The sequence below is a fragment of the Microcaecilia unicolor genome, chromosome 6 (assembly GCF_901765095.1).
Source record: "Microcaecilia unicolor chromosome 6, aMicUni1.1, whole genome shotgun sequence".
Lineage (NCBI taxonomy): Eukaryota > Metazoa > Chordata > Amphibia > Gymnophiona > Siphonopidae > Microcaecilia > Microcaecilia unicolor.
In genome coordinates this window covers 175,595,932-175,615,370 of record NC_044036.1, presented here as the reverse complement: position 1 = coordinate 175,615,370, position 19,439 = coordinate 175,595,932, and positions in this window count along the sequence as shown.

Here is a 19,439-nt window from a genome sequence, read left to right as displayed (position 1 = left end):
GCCTATTTTAGTAGTAGCTCCAGATGAATTACATTCAGATACAGCAGGTATTTTCCTGTCTCTGGAGGTTTTACAATCTAAGGTGGTCATGTACTAAAGGTTAGTGCTTGTTATCTGCCACGGGAGCTCATAGGAATAATAGGCCATGCTGCAGATAACATGCACTAATCATTAGTAAAAGACCCCCTAGGTTTGTACCCAAAGCAATAAAAAGTTAAGTGATTACCCCAGGATCAGGAGAGTTGCAGTGGGATTTGAATGGGGCTTCCCTGGATCTCAGTCTGGTGCTCTAACCATTAGACTACTATTCAAAGAGATTTGCAACTGCTTTTTCCTTAAAAAGTAATGTGTGTAGATTCAAAAATGTAATGCACATGTATTATTTTCACACCATGACCGAAATACATCCCATGCCCACCTATATTTTGCTGAGCTAAGAGACTGAGGTTATTTTCAGAAAGCCTATGGACGTAGGCAAATGGCTTTTGAAAATTGCCCTCCCAGTGGCGTTCCTTGCCTAGATGGCACCCGGGGTGGAGCGCCAATGTGCCCCCCGCCCTGGGTGCAGCACGCCCCCCCACTAAATTACACCTTCCTCCCTCCGGCAAAATGACACACCCCCCCCGGGTGCACGCCGCTGAGGGGGTGCCGCGGTGCGCGCCTGCTTTGAGTTCGCTAAACTTCTTTGCTCGTTCGCTACAGTTCCCTCTACCCCGGAACAGGAAGTAACCTGTTCCGGGGCAGAAGGAGCTGCAACGAACGAGCAAAGAAGTTTAGCGAACTTGGAGCAGGCGCGCGCCGCGGCACTCCTCAGCGGCGTGCACCCGGGGCGGACCGCCCCCATCGCCCCCCCCCCTTGGTATGCCACTGTGCCCTCCCAGTGTTTAAGCTGAACAGAAGTACTAGCAAGTAAGTCCTACTCATCTAATTTTCATCTTAGTCACCCGGAGTGGAGGAGTAGCCTAGTGGTTAGTACAGTGAAGTTTGATCATGGGGAACTGGGTTCAATTCCCACTACAACCCCTTGTGACTCTGGACAAGTCACTTAACCCTCCATTGCCCCAGGTACAAATAATCACTATATACAGGGGCTGATATTCAGACCACAGGAGTTAACCTGGCTATCTCTCATGGTTAGCAGTAATACCAAATATTCAAGGCTGGAAATCCAGCATTGAATATCCAGTTTATTTTTGGCAGGTTTGAACTTAACCGGTCAAGCTGATATTTGGCACTAGCTGGTTAAGTACATAAATACATAAGTAGTGCCATACTGGGACAGACCAAAGGTCCATCAAGCTGAGTATCCTATTTCCAACAGTGGCCAATTCAGGTCAGAAGTACCTGGCAAGATCCCAAAACAGTATAATACATTTTATGGTATTTATCCTAGACATAAGCAGTGGATTTCCCCCAAGTCCATTTTAATAATGGTCTATGGACTTTTCCTTTAGGAAGCCATCCAAACCTTTTTTAAACCCCGCTAAGCTAACTGCTTTTACTACATTCTCTGGCAACAAATTCCAGAGTTTAATTACATGTTGAATGAAGAAATATTTTCTCTGATTCATTTCAAATTTACTACTTTGTAGCTTCATTGCATGCCCCCAGTCCTAGTCAGGATTGGCACCTGGCCGGTTAAATGCCCCATAACCAGTTATCCGGCAATATGCAGCCAAGGATAGCTCACTATCTCCCACTGAATATCACCAGTTAGTGGCTATCAGATAGCCAGTTATATCAGCTGACATAACCAGGAGGGCTCATAATCTAAGTTTGTACCTGAGGCAATAGAGGGTTAAGTGACTTGCCCAAGATCACAAGGAGCAGCAGTGGGATTTGAACTGGCCACCTCTAGATTGCAAGACTGGTGCTCTAACCACTAGGCCACTCCTCCACAAATGTGCTTTTCTTAATATAAAATCCCTGGGAGAGAGAAATATCCCAAGTACCTGAATGTAACTCACCTTGTGCTACTACTGAAAAAAGTGTGAGCAAAATCTAAATAAATGACATTATAATGTGAATAAATAACCCTGTGAGAATCAAAAGACCACATTTAACATAGGTCTGGATCCCTATACAAATGTACTCTCCATAGAACCACCATTCCTGAGGATCAGGTGTGGGGAGAGGGAGGGCCTTGCCTTATTTCTTAAGATTTAGGACCAGATTCTATAGATGGTGCTGGAAAAGATTGACACTTATTGTTACTCTATATAGGGCACATGCTCTTTGTGGATCAAGGAAGACAAAGACGTAGCGGAGAGACTGAATGAATTCTTTGCTTCGGTCTTCACCAAGGAAGATTTGGGTGGGATACCGGTGTTGGAAATGGTATTTCAAGCGGACGAGTCGGAGAAACTTACTGACTTCACGGTAAACCTGGAGGACGTAATGGGGCAGTTCAGCAAACTGAAGAGTAGCAAATCTCCTGGACCAGATGGTATTCATCTTAGAGTATTGATAGAACTGAAAAATGAGCTTGCGGAGCTACTGCTAGTGATATGCAACTTAAATCGAGCGTGGTACCGGAAGATTGGAGGGTGGCCAATGTAACACCGATTTTTTTAAAAGGCTCCAGGGGAGATCCGGGAAATTATAGACCGGTGAGTCTGATGTCAGTGCCGGGGAAAATGGTAGAGGCTATTATTAAAAACAAAATTACAGAGCACATCCGAGGACATGGATTACTGAGACCGAGTCAGCACGGCTTTTGTGTGGGGAAATCTTGCCTGACCAATTTACTTCAATTCTTTGAAGGAGTAAACAAACATGTGGACAAAGGGGAACCGGTTGATATTGTGTATCTGGATTTCCAAAATGTGTTTGAAAAGGTACCTCATGAAAGGCTACAGAGGAAATTGGAGGGTCATGGAATAGGAGGAAATGTCCTATTGTGGATTAAAAACTGGTTGAAGGATAGGAAACAGAGAGTGGGGTTAAATGGGCAGTATTCACAATGGAGAAGGGTAGTTAGTGAGGTTCCTCAGGGGTCTGTGCTAGGACCGCTGCTTTTTAATATATTTATAAATGATTTAGAGATGGGAGTAACTAGCGAGGTAATTAAATTTGCTGATGACACAAAGTTATTCAAAGTTGTTAAATCGCAACAGGATTTTGAAAAATTACAAGAGGACCTTACGAGACTGGGCGGCTAAATGGCAGATGACGTTTAATGTGAGCAAGTGCAAGGTGATGCATGTGGGAAAAAAGAACCCGAATTATAGCTACGTCATGCAAGGTTCCACGTTAGGAGTTACGGACCAAGAAAGGGATCTGGGTGTTGTCGTCGATAATACACGGAAACCTTCTGCTCAGTGTGCTGCTGCGGCTAGGAAAGCAAATAGAATGTTGGGTATTATTAGGAAAGGTATGGAAAACAGGTGTGAGGATGTTATAATGCCGTTGTATCGCTCCATGGTGCGACTGCACCTTGAGTATTGTGTTCAATTCTGGTCGCCGCATCTCAAGAAAGATATAGTAGAATTGGAAAAGGTGCAGTGAAAGGCGACTAAAATGATAGCGGGGATGGGACGACTTCCCTATGAAGAAAGATTAAGGAGGCTAGGGCTATTCAGCTTGGAGAAGAGACAGCTGAGGGGAGACATGATAGAGGTATATAAAATAATGAGTGGAGTGGAACAGGTGGATGTGAAGTGTCTGTTCACGCCTTCCATAAATACTAGGACTAGGGGGCATGCGATGAAACTACAGTGTAGTAAATTTAAAACAAATCGGAGAAAATTTTTCTTCACCCAACATGTAATTAAACTCTGGAATTCGTTGCCGGAGAAAGTGGTGAAGGCGGTTAGCTTAGCAGAGTTTAAAAAGGGGTTGGACGGTTTCCTAAAGGACAAGTCCATAAACCGCTACTAAATGGACTTGGGAAAAATCCACAATTCCAGGAATAACATGTATAGAATGTTTGTACGTTTGGGAAGCTTGCCAGGTGCCCTTGGCCTGGATTGGCCGCTGTCGTGGACAGGATGCTGGGCTTGATGGACCCTTGGTCTTTTTCCAGTATGGCATTACTTATGTACTTATGTAATTGTGCTTAACTTCCGATTCCCCTGCCATAACTTTGGGTGCCAGATTTATGCCAGCTGAAACCTCGTGTAAATACTGGAGCCTAATCTGAGCGCACAAATCCATTATTCTGTAACAACACGTGCAACTTTTTGGAATATCCCTGACACACTCATGCCCCTCATATGGTCATGCCCCTTTTTGAGTTGTGCCCTACGGAATTTGGGCACCCTGCATTATTAGCAGCCAATTATTGCTCATTACCCAATTAAGTAGCATGCACAACTCAGGATCACGCCCAAATCTGGGTGCCCAAATCTGGGCACCATATATAGAATCCAGAGGTTAATGTATAGAGACTCCTTGGGCCACTCAAATATATGTTGTGTGCCATATAATTAAGAAAGGAGAACTTTCCAGGCATAGGAAGGCTCTATGTTAGCAATATAGACTGAGTTGCCATCCCCAAGAATGGAGTAAGAATATAAAAATGTGACACAGAGAGTCCTTGGATGTGGTTGAACCAGCAAATATTGGGAGGCTGCCAAGATGCGTTCTCAGGTGCTCAACAAGAGGGGAAGAGAGGCATCTCTTCCTTTCCATGCTGAGATGAAGTGTCTTTCTAGTCTGCCATTTGGAAGGAGTCAAGAGGAGTTTGAAGAGCAAAGTTCTGGAGGATGAAGATTCCTCCGTAAAAGGGATAGGAGGCTGATTTTGAGTTCTGGCCTCGCTTGCCAAAAAGGTACTGAAGTGATTTTTGATATTCAAAAAGAAACATAAGGACTTTCTTCAGTTGTCCTGGGGTAGAGGAGAAGAAAAACCACAGAGGGAACAGTGGGAGGTCAAAGTCTCGTTTCAGTAAGTGACGAAAACCCTGAGCTTGGATTTGTCTATGGACTGTCATGTGTTTCTAAAATAGTAGTGAATCACTGAAGCTTTGATCTACTACTACTACTACTATTTAGCATTTCTATAGCGCTACAAGGCATACGCAGCGCTGCACAAACATAGAAGAAAGACAGTCCCTGCTCAAAGAGCTTACAATCTAATAGACAAAAAATAAAGTAAGCAAATCAATTATTGTGTACAGGAAGGAGGAGGGTAAGTGGAGGATTATGCTACTGTTTGATCTTTTTTTGTCTGATTAGTACACTTCTCTCATTTGGAACAAACACCAGGACAATGAACTATTTTTGAGCAGACTGCAGAGGAATGAGTGATCCCCTTAAGGGAAATGGGACTTGATATACTGCCTTTCTGAGGTTTTTGCAACTACATTCAAAGCAGTTTACATACATTCAGGTACTTATTTTGTACCAGAGGCAATGGAGGGTTAAGTGACTTTTCCAGAGTCACAAGGAGCTGCAGTGGGAATTGAACTCAGTTCCCCAGGATCAAAATCCACTGCACTAACCACTAGGCTACTTCTCCACTTAAGCTTTCCCACTTATTGCTGGACCCACTGAAGAACCTGTTCCCCAGTGCTATAGTTAGTGCTTTTTGCTCCAGCCTCTGAAGACAACCCCCTTAATCTCTATAAGAAGTATCCCCCGCTAAAAAGGGGGTTATAAAACTGTTCTGGTTTTTATCAAAGGCCACGGCTACCACACCTCTCCTATCAAAGGGCAGAAATAGATAAAAGTCTTGCAACAGCAGTAACCTTGTGGCAGGGCTAAATTTTAAGTACCATTTCTGAGAATAAAATACTGAAATATTTACCTTTGTTAATCATTAATTTTTCGTCGTGGTCTTGTTATAGGTTAACATATTCCTGCATACAAATATTTGAAACTGAAAAGTTGACAGAACTTCAGGAAAGAAACTATTATGTGTTGTTTGGGTTCTTTCATTGGATCAATGTGTTACTTCAACACAGCCAAAATGTATTCAGCATATCAAATACCCTTTTTATACTGACACCAGCACTGCCAAATCTACACATATACCCCCAGATTCTATATATGGCATTTAAAGTTGCAGACACAAATTTTGCAATGCGGCCAAATCGTATATGCAACTTAACTAACATGCCAATCGGTACCAATAATTGGCCATTAGCCATCAATTATCAGCACTAATTGGCAGTAATTAGAATTTAGACATGCAACTTTCTAAGCGTATTTTGTAAAGTGGTGCACATCAATTTTAACACGCACATCTCAAAAGGGAGTATGACCATGGAATGGGCATGGGCATTCTGAAAAATTACACACGCTGTTATAGAATATGCCCAATCCTTGCCTAAGTTAGGCCTGGGCATTTACACCAGGTTTTAGTTGGTGTAAATAGTCACGCCTAAATTTTAGTCATGGGAACGGGCACTATGCATAGTCTATAAACTGTGCCTAACTTTAGGCAAGGTTTATAGACTTTTCTTCAACACCGATTTTTTTCGGCGCATATATAGAATTAACCCCTTAAAGGGCAATTTCTAGAACTGCATGTGCTTTTACTGTACAGGCCCCATGCATGCATAAATGTATAGAATACTAGCACTTATTATACTATCGGGCTCATTTTCAAAACAGGAAAACGTCCAAAAAGTGGCATAAGTCTGCATTTGAATGTTTTTCTCACAAAAACATCAAAATCAGTATTTTCGAAACCTATTCTTAGATGTTTTTCTCTGAAGTCCGCCAGGAGTGCGTCCAAATCTCAAGGGGGAGTGCCGGGTGCATGTTCAGGGTGGAACTTGGGCGTTCCTAAGACTTTGATGGTTTTCAACCATAATGGAACAAAACAAAATTGTCCAGGACTAAGACATTTTGAGCTAGACCTGTTTTTATTATGGATAAGGCACAAAAAGCTGCCCTAAATAACCAGGAGTCAAAGCAATTCTGTGGAAATACATTAAAAACATGTACCTGCAGGTGCTCAGATGGAAATTAACGTGTGGCCTTTAATGGCACAAATAGAAATTCGGCAATTTTAGAGCCACACTAAAAAGTGGTCACAGCGCATGGGAAACCCATGCGTTGACAGCATCGTTGGCCACTTTTTAGTAAAAGGACCCCTAAGAGATGGTAAGCTTAGCGCAATTATGTATTAGTAATCCTGGTGGGAAATAATGACTACCTGTATTATCATTCTAATATGATTCTTAGAGAACAACTCTCTTATTTGTCAAATCATCTGTAAAAACTCTAAACCTTTCTCACTACAGTGTCCTATGGTTAATGAAGAGTCTATAAAAACACCCAGTACCACAAGGCATGAGCAAAATGCCAGCCTGGTCTGTCTGGAGGTATAACAAATCAAAAATATATAAATAGGAATCAAACTAATCTAAATTTCCTCCTAGCATTAGTTATTAACAAAACAGGAAAATATAAATAACAATATAATGTACAAAATAGTCTTTATTAGCAAATTCACATATATAGTATAATTATAATTCCTTACATACCAAAACACAACACATCTAAAATAGCATATATACCTCAATCATACTCTCATACTCATCAAGATTCAAATTAAAATATAAAATTAAAGTAGCGATGACCATCAGTGCTCACACCACATGAACCATTAAGTCCTTACATAGGGTTCTTCAGTATAATTGGGGTATTGAACACCCTCCAACCAACAGTCTTAATTCTTTTAACCCCACGAACAAAGGTTCCGATCTTAACAGACTCAACCCGATGGTCTTTCCTTTGTACTTTTCATCTCATTTCTAAATTCCACATCAAATATCAATTCAAAATTGTGTCCAAATTTTTGCAGTTTCAGTACTTTTTGCTTTACATTCTTAGCTCTTCTCAGCTCGACACAACCACTTGTCCCGCACAATTGGCGTCTCAATCATGTGTTTCGCCACTCACTTGGCGTCATCAGGAGCTGTTATACATAGGCAAATATCAATCTCTAGCAAGCCATTACTGGGGATCACAGAGTCAGACCAACTGCTCCATTTTGACCTCTCAGTCGGACTATGCTTTAAGTATGTTTTCTTGAAACAAAACTGAAAACTGAATAATGAATAAATAATAATAATAATGATAATCCTCAAAGCACAAATCAGTGAATCCAAACCAAAAAAAACAGAAATGTACTTGTATCAAATATTTTCAATTACATAAATCGAAGGACTCCATAAAAGTGAGCTAGAAAATAGCACCCAAGCTGAAATACAAACTCTCTCATGAATGGACCATCACAAGGCAGTCACATGATCACAATGCCCAATCACAATAGGGAAGTCCATTCAATAGTTTCATTCATACCAGCTGGTTGTAAAGTTTTAAGTTTGTGTATCCAGTACTGTTCTCAATACTTGAGAAGCTGGGCTCAATCTCTGCCCAATTCTAATGGAGGAACAAAATCAGTAATGTGCCACTTGATATCAGCAGGAGAGTGTCCTGCCAAACACCTGTGTGAAACCAAAGGGGCAGATTCATTTATGATCTAGATCCTGCTTTTGTGCTCATTCAGATGAAGGAGGGGGGGATTTTTTTTGTAACAGTTATCGATGTTCTCAATTCTTCAGAGTTGAACACATCTTCTTCAGAAGCTCTTTTTATTAGAGAAAAGAATTGTGGTGTTTGTATGGTGTATCCTCCTAGTAATTTCTCTGAGAAAGTAAACTTATTTATTGAATGGATATACTAAATTGTGACTGTTCTTTTTTCTGGATAACGGGGGACTTAAATCTGCATTATGATGAACTGGATACTGACTCTTCAGTTTGCGTTGTGGTCATAATTATAGAGGCATTGAGGACTGAACTATCTGTTAATGCTGTGGCTGAAAATTCAAGATTTCAAACTATGGGGGAAAGGGTGTGGAGACTAGCTAACAAAGTTTGCTTCTTCTTCTTCTTTTAAAATTCTGTGTTTAATAATGGGGGATTTCAATTACCCGCATATAGACTGGGTTAATGTAACATCTGTACACGCAAGGGACATAAGATTTCTTGATGAAATCAAGGACAGCTTCATGGAACAGCTAGTTCAGGAGCCGACAAGAGAAGGAAAAATACTAGACTTAGTCCTTAGTGGTGCTCATGATCTAGTGCAGGGGGTAACGATACGAGGGCCGCTTGATAACAGTGATCATAATATGATCGGTTTTGATATTGGCATTGAAGGAAGTGAAACTAGGAAATCAAGTACGCTAGCGTTTAACTATAGAAAAGGTGATTACGACAAAATGAGAAAAATGGTGAAAAAAAGACTGAAAGGAGCAGCTCGCAGAGTAAAAAGCTTGCATCAGGCGTGGATGCTGTTTAAAAACACCATCCTGGAGGTTCAGGACAAATATATTCCACGTATTAGAAAAAAGGGAAAAAAGACTAAACGTCAGCCGGCGTGGCTAAACAGTAAGATAAAGGAAATCATTAGAGCCAAAAAACAATCCTTCAGAAAGTGGAGAAGAGAACCAACTGAAAGTAACAGGATAGATCATAAGGAATGCCAAGCCAAATGCAAAGCGGAGATAAGGAGGGCAAAAAAGGACTTTGAGAAGAAATTAGCGTTGGAAGCAAAAATACATAGTAAAAATTTTTTTAGATACATTAAAAGCAGGAAACCAGCCAAAGAGTCGGTTGGGCCGCTGGACGAAAATGGTGTTAAAGGGGCGATCAAGGAGGACAAAGCCGTAGCGGAGAAATTAAATGAATTCTTTGCTTCGGTCTTCACCGAGGAGGATTTGGGGGGGACACCGGTGCCGGAAAGAATATTTGAAGCGGGGGAGTCGGAGAAACTAAACAAATTCTCTGTAACCTTGGAGGATGTAATGGGTCAGTTCAGCAAGCTGAAGAGTAGTAAATCACCGGGACCTGATGGTATTCATCCCAGAGTATTAATAGAACTAAAAAATGAACTTGCGGAGCTACTGTTAGAAATATGCAATCTGTCCCTAAAATCGGGTGTAGTACCGGAAGACTGGAGGGTAGCCAATGTTACTCCGATTTTTAAGAAGGGTTCCAGAGGAGATCCGGGAAATTATAGACCGGTGAGTCTGACGTCGGTGCCGGGCAAGATGGTGGAGGCTATTATTAAGAATAAAATTGCAGAGCATATACAAAAACATGGACTGATGAGACAAAGTCAGCACGGATTTAGTGAAGGGAAGTCTTGCCTCACCAATCTAATGCATTTTTTTGAGGGGGTAAGCAAACATGTGGACAATGGGGAGCCGGTTGATATTGTATATCTGGATTTTCAGAAGGCGTTTGACAAAGTGCCGCACGAAAGACTCCTGAAGAAATTGCAGAGTCATGGAATCGGAGGTAGGGTATTATTATGGATTAAGAACTGGTTGAAAGATAGGAAGCAGAGAGTAGGATTGCGTGGCCAGTATTCTCAGTGGAGGAGGGTAGTTAGTGGGGTCCCGCAGGGGTCTGTGCTGGGTCCGTTGCTTTTTAATGTATTTATAAATGACCTAGAGATGGGAATAACTAGTGAGGTAATTAAATTCGCCGATGACACAAAATTATTCAGGGTCGTCAAGTCGCAGGAGGAATGTGAACGATTACAGGAGGACCTTGCGAGACTGGGAGAATGGGCGTGCAAGTGGCAGATGAAGTTCAATGTTGACAAGTGCAAAGTGATGCATGTGGGTAAGAGGAACCCGAATTATAGCTACGTCTTGCAAGGTTCCGCGTTAGGAGTTACGGATCAAGAAAGGGATCTGGGTGTCGTCGTCGATGATACGCTGAAACCTTCTGCTCAGTGTGCTGCTGCGGCTAGGAAAGCGAATAGAATGTTGGGTGTTATTAGGAAGGGTATGGAGTCCAGGTGTGCGGATGTTATAATGCCGTTGTATCGCTCCATGGTGCGACCGCACCTGGAGTATTGTGTTCAGTACTGGTCTCCGTATCTCAAAAAAGATATAGTAGAATTGGAAAAGGTACAGCGAAGGGCGACGAAAATGATAGTGGGGATGGGACGACTTTCCTATGAAGAGAGGCTGAGAAGGCTAGGGCTTTTCAGCTTGGAGAAGAGACGGCTGAGGGGAGATATGATAGAAGTGTATAAAATAATGAGTGGAATGGATCGGGTGGATGTGAAGCGACTGTTCACGCTATCCAAAAATACTAGGACTAGAGGGCATGAGTTGAAGCTACAGTGTGGTAAATTTAAAACGAATCGGAGAAAATTTTTCTTCACCCAACGTGTAATTAGACTCTGGAATTCGTTGCCGGAGAACGTGGTACGGGCGGTTAGCTTGACGGAGTTTAAAAAGGGGTTAGATAGATTCCTAAAGGACAAGTCCATAGACCGCTATTAAATGGACTTGGAAAAATTCCGCATTTTTAGGTATAACTTGTCTGGAATGTTTTTACGTTTGGGGAGCGTGCCAGGTGCCCTTGACCTGGATTGGCCACTGTCGGTGACAGGATGCTGGGCTAGATGGACCTTTGGTCTTTCCCAGTATGGCACTACTTATGTACTTATGTACTTATATATCCTACAATTCTTCTTTTTAAATTAAATCTTTAAGTTACCAAGCACAGAGCAAAATATTGTCACTTACCAGAGAAATGCCCTATTCTCTCAGAACTTCTCAGAAAGAAAGTTGTGGGACCTTTCCTCTCTATATAGTTTGGATTCTAAGGAGACTGCTTTAAACAAAGCCTTTGAAGCTAGCCCAGTAAACAGATTGCCCTTAGTAACCTTTGAAAATATTCCACTTTCTCATACCTTAATTAACACCTAATTCAGGTCAGTAGCAGTGCTACCTCCCCAGCTGGCAAAGAACAGAAAATAACTTTTTTTTAGGACCTTTCACTCAGTAACATTGTAAATAACGGCAGATACAAACAAGCATGGCTTATCTAGTCTTCCCAGAAAGGTAGTTAGTGATTTAACTGCCAAAAAGGATCTGCGGAAACTAGAAGAATGGTCTAAGGTTTGGCAATTAAAATTTAATGCGAAGAAATGCAAAGTGATGCACTTAGGGAGTAGAAATCCACGGGAGAAGTATGTGTTAGGGGGGGAGAGTCTGATAGATACGGATGGGGCGAGGGATCTTGGGGTGATAGTATCTGAGGATCTGAAGGCGACGAAAAAGTGTGACAAGGCGGTGGCCGTAGCCAGAAGGTTGCTAGGCTGTATAGAGAGAGGTGTGACCAGCAGAAGAAAAGAGGTGTTGATGCCCCTGTATACGTCGTTGGTGAGGCCCCACCTGGAGTATTGTGTTCAGTTCTGGAGGCCGTACCTTGCTAAGGATGTAAAAAAAATGGAAGCGGTGCAAAGAAAAGCTACGAGAATGGTATTGGATTTGCGTTACAAGACGTATGAGGAGAGACTTGCTGACCTGAACATGTATACCCTGGAGGAAAGGAGAAACAGGGGTGATATGATACAGATGTTCAAATATTTGAAAGGTATTAATCCGCAAACGAACCTTTTCCGGAGATGGGAGAGCGGTAGAACGAGAGGACATGATATGAGAGTGAAGGGGGGCAGACTCAAAAAAAATGTCAGGAAGTATTTTTTCACAGAGAGATACTTGGAATGCCCTCCCGCGGGAGGTGGTGGAAATGAAAACGGTAGCGGAATTCAAGCATGCGTGGGATAAACATAAAGGAATCCTGTGCAGAAGGAATGGATCCTCAGAAGATTAGCCACTGGTGTTTGGGTGGTGGGGCTAGTTCTGGGCAAGACTTCTATGGTCTGTGTCCTGAAAATGGGGCTAGTTCTGGGCAAGACTTCTACGGTCTGTGTCCTGAAAATGGCAGATACAAATCAAGGTAAGGTATACACAAGAAGTATCACATATAAGTTTATCTTGTTGGACAGACTAGATGGACCATGCAGGTCTATTTCTGCCGTTATCTACTATGTTACTATGTCACTGTGCAGGTTATTCCTGTCTATGCTTTTTTGAAGTGTGAAAGTCATTTATGTTTTGCTTGGAGAAGAAATGCTCAATACTTTTATTCCATCCTCTTGCTAAATAAGGATCCTTTGTATTGATTCCACGCCTTTTTGAATTTCATCATTGCTTTTATTCAGGGGCAGACTGAAAGTGATCTGGGCCCCTTGGCCCCCCCACCACTGTGCTACCATCACCTCCACCACCACCACCACACTGCTGCCGCCCCCGCCCACACACTACAGCTTACCTACCGCCGCAGCTGCCGCCCCCCCTGGCATACTACAGTCCCCTGAGCCTCAGTAGGCTTCTTCAGGGGCAAGAAAGAATCCCACTCTTTCCTGCCCACTACCTCTATTCTGCCTGGCACCACTGTGTTTTCAAAATGGGGGCCGAGATTTCCTGCGGTAGTCTCGTGGGTCTTGCCATTCTCGTGAGCCTGCCGCAGGGAGTCTCAGCAGCCATTTTTAAAACACAGCATTGCGGCGCTGGGCAGAATAGCAGCAGCAGGCAGGAAAGAATATTGTTCTTTTCTGTCCCTGCAGAGGCCACTAGACCACCAGGGCCCTTCAAGGTGGGACTGGGGAGGGCCCACTGAGGCTCGGAGGGTTGTAATGTGTGGCAGTGGGGGGGGGGGGGGGATCCTCTTGGCCCCCTAGGGCCTCTGGGTCCTTGGGCACTGCCCAGTTTCCCAAATGGTCAGTCCACCCCTGCTTTTGTCCCTACCACCTTCACTGGGAAAGCATTCCAAGCATCCATCATCCTTCTGGCAGGCTGACTTACTCAAAGCATTTAAGAGCTTGTTTCAGGCAACAGTATCAAACTGCACCAGTGGCGTAGCAAGGGCGGGGCGGTGGGGGCGGTCCGCCCCGGGTGTCAGCAGAAAGGGGGGTGCTCCACCGCTCCCGTTGCTCGCTCCTCTGGCACCCCCCCCCCGCACCAGCCCTTTAAAAAGAAATCTCCAATGCGATAGCGAAGCGCAGCACCTCGTGTCTGCGAGTGCAAGTAAAAGAAGCGGATCATCTCATTGGGCCTTCCCTCACTCTGTCCCGCCCTCCTCTGATGCAACTTCCTATTTCCGCAAGGGCGGGACAGTGAGGGAAGGCCCGATGAGATGATCCACTTCTTTTACATGCAGACACGAGGTGCTGCACTTCTCTATCGCATCAGAGATTTCTTTTTAAAGACCGGGTGGCAGGGAGAAGACGGGGCAGGGTGAGGGTGGGGGGGACTCGGATGGCAGAAGGGACTGAGTGGGGGACAGATGGGGTGAGAGGGACTCGGATGGCAGAAGGGACTGGGTGGGGGACAGATGGGGTGAGGGTGAGGGTGGGGGAGACTCGGATGGCAGAAGGGACAGATGGGGTGAGAGGGACTCGGATGGCAGAAGGGACTGGGTGGGGGACAGATGGGGTGAGAGGGACTCGGATGGCAGAAGGGACTGGGTGGGGGACAGATAGGGTGGGGGGGACTCGGATGGCAGAAGGGACTGGGTGGGAGACAGATGGGAGAAGGGGCATGGAGCTGGAACTGGGGTCTGAAAAGTGGGCAGGAGGGAGAATGGGGTCATGCCTGGGGCAGGGGTAGGTGGGAGAATCAATGGATCTGGAACTAGGGGCAGCTGCAGGTGGGATAATGGGGCTGAAACTGGGAGTCGAAAAGAGGGGGCAGTGATACTGGATGGAAGGGGGAGTGAGAGGGAGGGCAGACCCTGAATGGATGGGAGAGGGAGGGCAAATGGTGGATCGAAGGAGCAGAGAGAAAGGGCAGACAGTGGATAGAAGGGAGTGAAAGAGCAGACAGTGGATGGAAGGGGGCAGAGATAGAGGGCAGATGCTAGATGGAAAGGAGAGAGAGAGGGCAGATGCTAGAAGGAAAGGAAAGGAGAGAGAGAGAGAGAGAGAGAGAGAGAGAGGGCAGACAGTGGATGGAAGGGGCAGGGAGAGAGGGCAGACATTGTATGGAGGGGACAGGAGAGAGAGAGCAGACACAGGATGGCAGGGAGAGAGAGAAGGCAGATGCTGGATGGAAGGAAGACAGTGAAAAGAAGATGAGGAAAACAGAAACCAGAAACAACAAACTGTAAATAAAATATATATTTTTATTTTTTTTTGCTTTAGGATAAAGTAGTATTGTAGCTGTGTTAATAAATGCTTATAAATAGAACATGGAAATAAGGTAAGCTTTATTGGACTAATTTTAATACATTTTGACTTTCAGAGAACAAAACCCCCTTCCTCAGGTCAGGATAGGATACTGTAACAGCACTATACTGTATTGATCTGAGGAAGGAGGTTTTGGCCTCTGAAAGCTAAATGTATTAGTTCAATAAAATGATATTATTTTATTTTCTATTTTTGTTTTATTTCTATTTGTTAATTTGTAAAGTGATTGGTATTCGTTAGTTTTTTCAAATTTACATCTGCTGTCTTTATATTTCGCACAGTACTAGGGGACATTTTCTGTTTCTGTGGTGTTGCATTGTATGCAGAGTCTGGCATCAGGGGTTCAGTTTAATTTTTGTCTAAATAGAAAGTTTATGATTACTTATTCTATAGTGGTTTAGGGTGTATCTGTGTTTGTGAAAAAGGCATGGCTTTCAGTTGGCATTCACTGTGCAGGATCGACGATCTGTACTATTCTGTCTGGTTTCGTTTTACAATAGGTGAATTGATGTTGTAGTGCTCACTGTAGTGTTTAAAATGCTTTCCTTTTCCTTATGTGACTGGTAGAAATTACTGCTTATGGTATGGTAGAATTGCTCTATAGGTCCTGAGTGTTTTGTATTCTCGGTATGCCTAGTACTGGATTTTGGAGGGGGGTGTTAAAAAATGACCGGCCCCAGGTGTCAACTACTCTAGCTACGCCACTGAACTGCACAAGATATCTTTCTTATGAGCTGGTAGTGATTTATCAAATTGGAATAGTTTATAGTTTATAATTTTTTTGTTACTTGCTATACTGCTCTAACTGATCGGGCACAGCAGAGCGGTGTACATTCTACAAAAATTCAGAAAATAGAAAGGAACTCCATTTTTTTGACAGAAAAGCAATGCATTCACACAAAGAAGGAAGGTGAAAGAGCTAAAGAAAGGAGGGAACAGAGGAGAGGGTGGAGATAAAAATCTTGATATGCTAGAGGGGGAGGGGGAGGCTGGTCTCTATCTGTCTGTTACTCGAAAAGCCTGTTTGAAAAGCCATGTCTTAAGCTTAGATTTAAAGTTCTAAAAGAGATTACTATGGAGGGGAAGATTGTTCCACACATGAGGTGAAAGGAAGAAAAATGCACTGGTCAATTCAAGATGTGCAAACTTAGGACTTGGGAGAAGTAGATGGTGATCAGTGACAGAACGAAGAACTCTAGCTAGTGAGTAAGGAATCATGAAACATAAAAGATAATCAGGAGAACCTACTCGAAGACTGATTTGTGAGATAAAGTACTAAGTGTGCCTTGCACAAGGCCACCGCTCTTTCTAAGATATGGTCCCAAAAGTTCATTATGTGCAAGCATGTACTGCACTGTAGAAACACAGAGGACTTGAGAACCTATTGTGATCTGTTGTACATAACTCTGTGGAATGTAGTGTTGGAGTGTGTCTAGAAGTGCATTTTTCCACACAGGACATTGACTTTCTGTTCTGTAAATATGAAGGGGTAACATAGTAGCATAGTAAATGATGGCAGATAAAGACCTGTACAGTCCATCCAGTCTGCCCAACAAGATAAACTCATTATACATGGTATGCGATACTTTAAATGTATACCCGAGTTTGATTTGTCCTTGCCATTCTCAGGGCACAGACCGTAGAAGTCTGCCCAGCACTGTTCTTATACTAAAATTTCTGAAGTTAACGTCAAAGCCCCTTAAAATTTACACTTCAGCCCAGGGGCGTAGCCAGACACCCAACTATGGGAGGGCCTGTGCCCAAGATGGGTGGGCAGAAGAACCCCGCCCCACAGGTGATTTGGTCTCTCCTTCTCTCACCTGCATGCCATATGGTCTCTCAAACATCCCCCCTCGCCCGCATACCTTTTAAATAGCAGAGTTTCATTGGCAGTGAGCAGCAACTAATACACATTGCTCATGCTGGCCCCACAGCCTTTCTACTGATGAACTTCCTGTTTCTGCATAGGTGGGAATACATCACAGGTAAGGCTGTGGGGCCGGTGCGAGCAGTATGTATCAGTTGCTGCTCACTCCAGGCGAAGATCTGCTATTTACAAAGTATGCAGGAGGGTCAATTGTTGGGAGTTTTCAGCTTGTGGGGCTTCGGGATCCCTGTCAGTCACGTCATAGGTGTGCTGCTACTGGGTGGGCCTGAGCCCAAACTTGGTGGGCCTGGGCCCACCTAGGCCCACCCTTGGCTACGCCACTGCTTCAGCCCATCCATATCTATTCAGTTACGATCAGGGCGTAGACCGTAGAAGTCTGCTCAGCAATGGTTTTGCTTCCCAATTACCGGTGTTGCCACCTAATCTCCGCTAAGATTCCGTGGATCCATTCCTTCTAAACAGGATTCCTTTGTGTTTATCCCACACAAGTTTGAATTCCGTTACCGTTTTCATCTCCACCACCTCCCATGGGAGGGCATTCCTTGTATCCACCACCCTCTCCATGAAAAAAATACTTCATGACATTACTCCTGAGTCTGTCCTCCTTCAACCTCAATTCATGTAAATATTCAGCTGGCAGTGGTCAGCAATTTTTGGCCACCTCCCATATTATTTCTGAATCTTCAGTTCCGGACCATGTCCAAGTACTGGCATTGAATATCTGGGTTTATGCTGCTGCTATCCCTTACCTGGTTAAGGGGTCCTTTACCTAAGCCGCGCTAAAAAGTGGCTGGTGCAGTGGTGCTGCTGTCAGCATGTGGGTTTTCCACGTGCTGTGGCCACATATAGCAAGACAACAAACTTTTTAAAATGGCTGTGCACACAAATTTTCCCCATTAGTGTGTGGCCATTACAGTCAGGAGGTGATAAGGGCTCCCACACTACTCCCACACTAATCAGGTAGCACACAGTAATGTAATGCCTACTCTCTGCCCCCAGACATGCCTCCCGCGCCGGAAAAGAAAAAATATTTTTTGATGTGGTATTAGCGCACGCTAGGTGGAAAACTACTGCGGGACAACTCAATGTGTCCAGCGGTAGCGCGTTTTAGCGTGCAGTAGGCCTGTGGTATGTGTTCCACAGCTTAGTAAAAGGGCCCCTAAGTGTGATATCCAGCAATTAGCTGTCTAAGCAAAACCGGATAAAGATAGGACTGTGCTTTATTTATTTGCCCACTTAACTTAGGCAGTTATTGACATTTAACTGCACAAGTGACAACTTTGCTTCCGGACAGCTCACAAAATAGCTGGTTTTCAGTTTAGCAGTTACTACTAATAGTCAGAGGGACTAACCAGTTAAGTACCACTGAATATTTATTTATTTGCAGCATTTATATCCCACATTTTCCCACCTATTTGCAGGCTCAATGTGGCTTACAATATAATACAACGATAATCACATTGATGGAATAGGAAAATCAGAATATAGATAACAGATAAGGTGCATAAGAATATCATGGTAATCATATTAACGGAGTAAGAATTTCAGAATTGTTCCAATTAAGGTGCATAAGAAAATTATCCTATATAATAATTCTCATCTCCAACGTTCTGACTTGCCTGGGACCGTGGCTCATTCCGAGTTGGTCTGCTAGGCTCCATAGATCAGGCTGATATCACCGTAGCCGTTATGATGTCAACTTCAGAACCCGGGGGAGAAAAAAACATGCCTCACAGCTGATCCATGTCCAGAGGAGGGTCCCTGGACATGGGTGGCTGGAGGGGGGGCAGGGGAAAGAGGAGGGTCGCTGGACATGGGTGGCTGCAGGGGAGCCGAGGAAAACCTTGCTAGCGCCTGTTTCATTTGTGTCAGAAACAGGCCTTTTTTCTAGTGTATAATAAGAAGTGGATAAATAGGTAAAATGTTATATAATATCAGGACAAAATGTAATGTTCAGTAATTAGGGTGTAAATTAAAATATGCAAATTACAAAAGTTCCATTATAATTGTATCTGGTGAAGTTTAGGTGTCAGTTCCTTATGGGGGATCTTTTTTGTACGTCTTTTTGAACAAGTAAGTCTTCAGTAACTTCCGGAAGGTCATCAGGTCGTGTGTTGTTCTTATGGTGGTCAGTAATTCATTCCATAGTTGTGTGCAGATATATGAAAAGCTAGATGCATGTATTGATTTGTATTTGAATCCTCTACAGTTGTGATAATGGAGATTTAAGAAAGTGCGTGATGAACTTTTGTTATTTCTCTCTGGTAAATCTATTAGGTCTGACATGTAAGATGGGGCATCTCCATAAATAATTTTATGAACTAAGGTGCATATCTTGAATGCAATTCGATCTTTCAATGGAAGCCAATGCAATTTTTCTCTAAGAGGTCTAGCACTTTCATATTTCGCCTTTCCGAATATCAGTCTGGCTGCGGTGTTCTGGGCAGTCTGGAGTCCCTTAATGGTTTGAGCCTTGCATCCCGCATATAAGGAATTACAGTCATCCAGATGACTCAATACCAATGACTGCACTA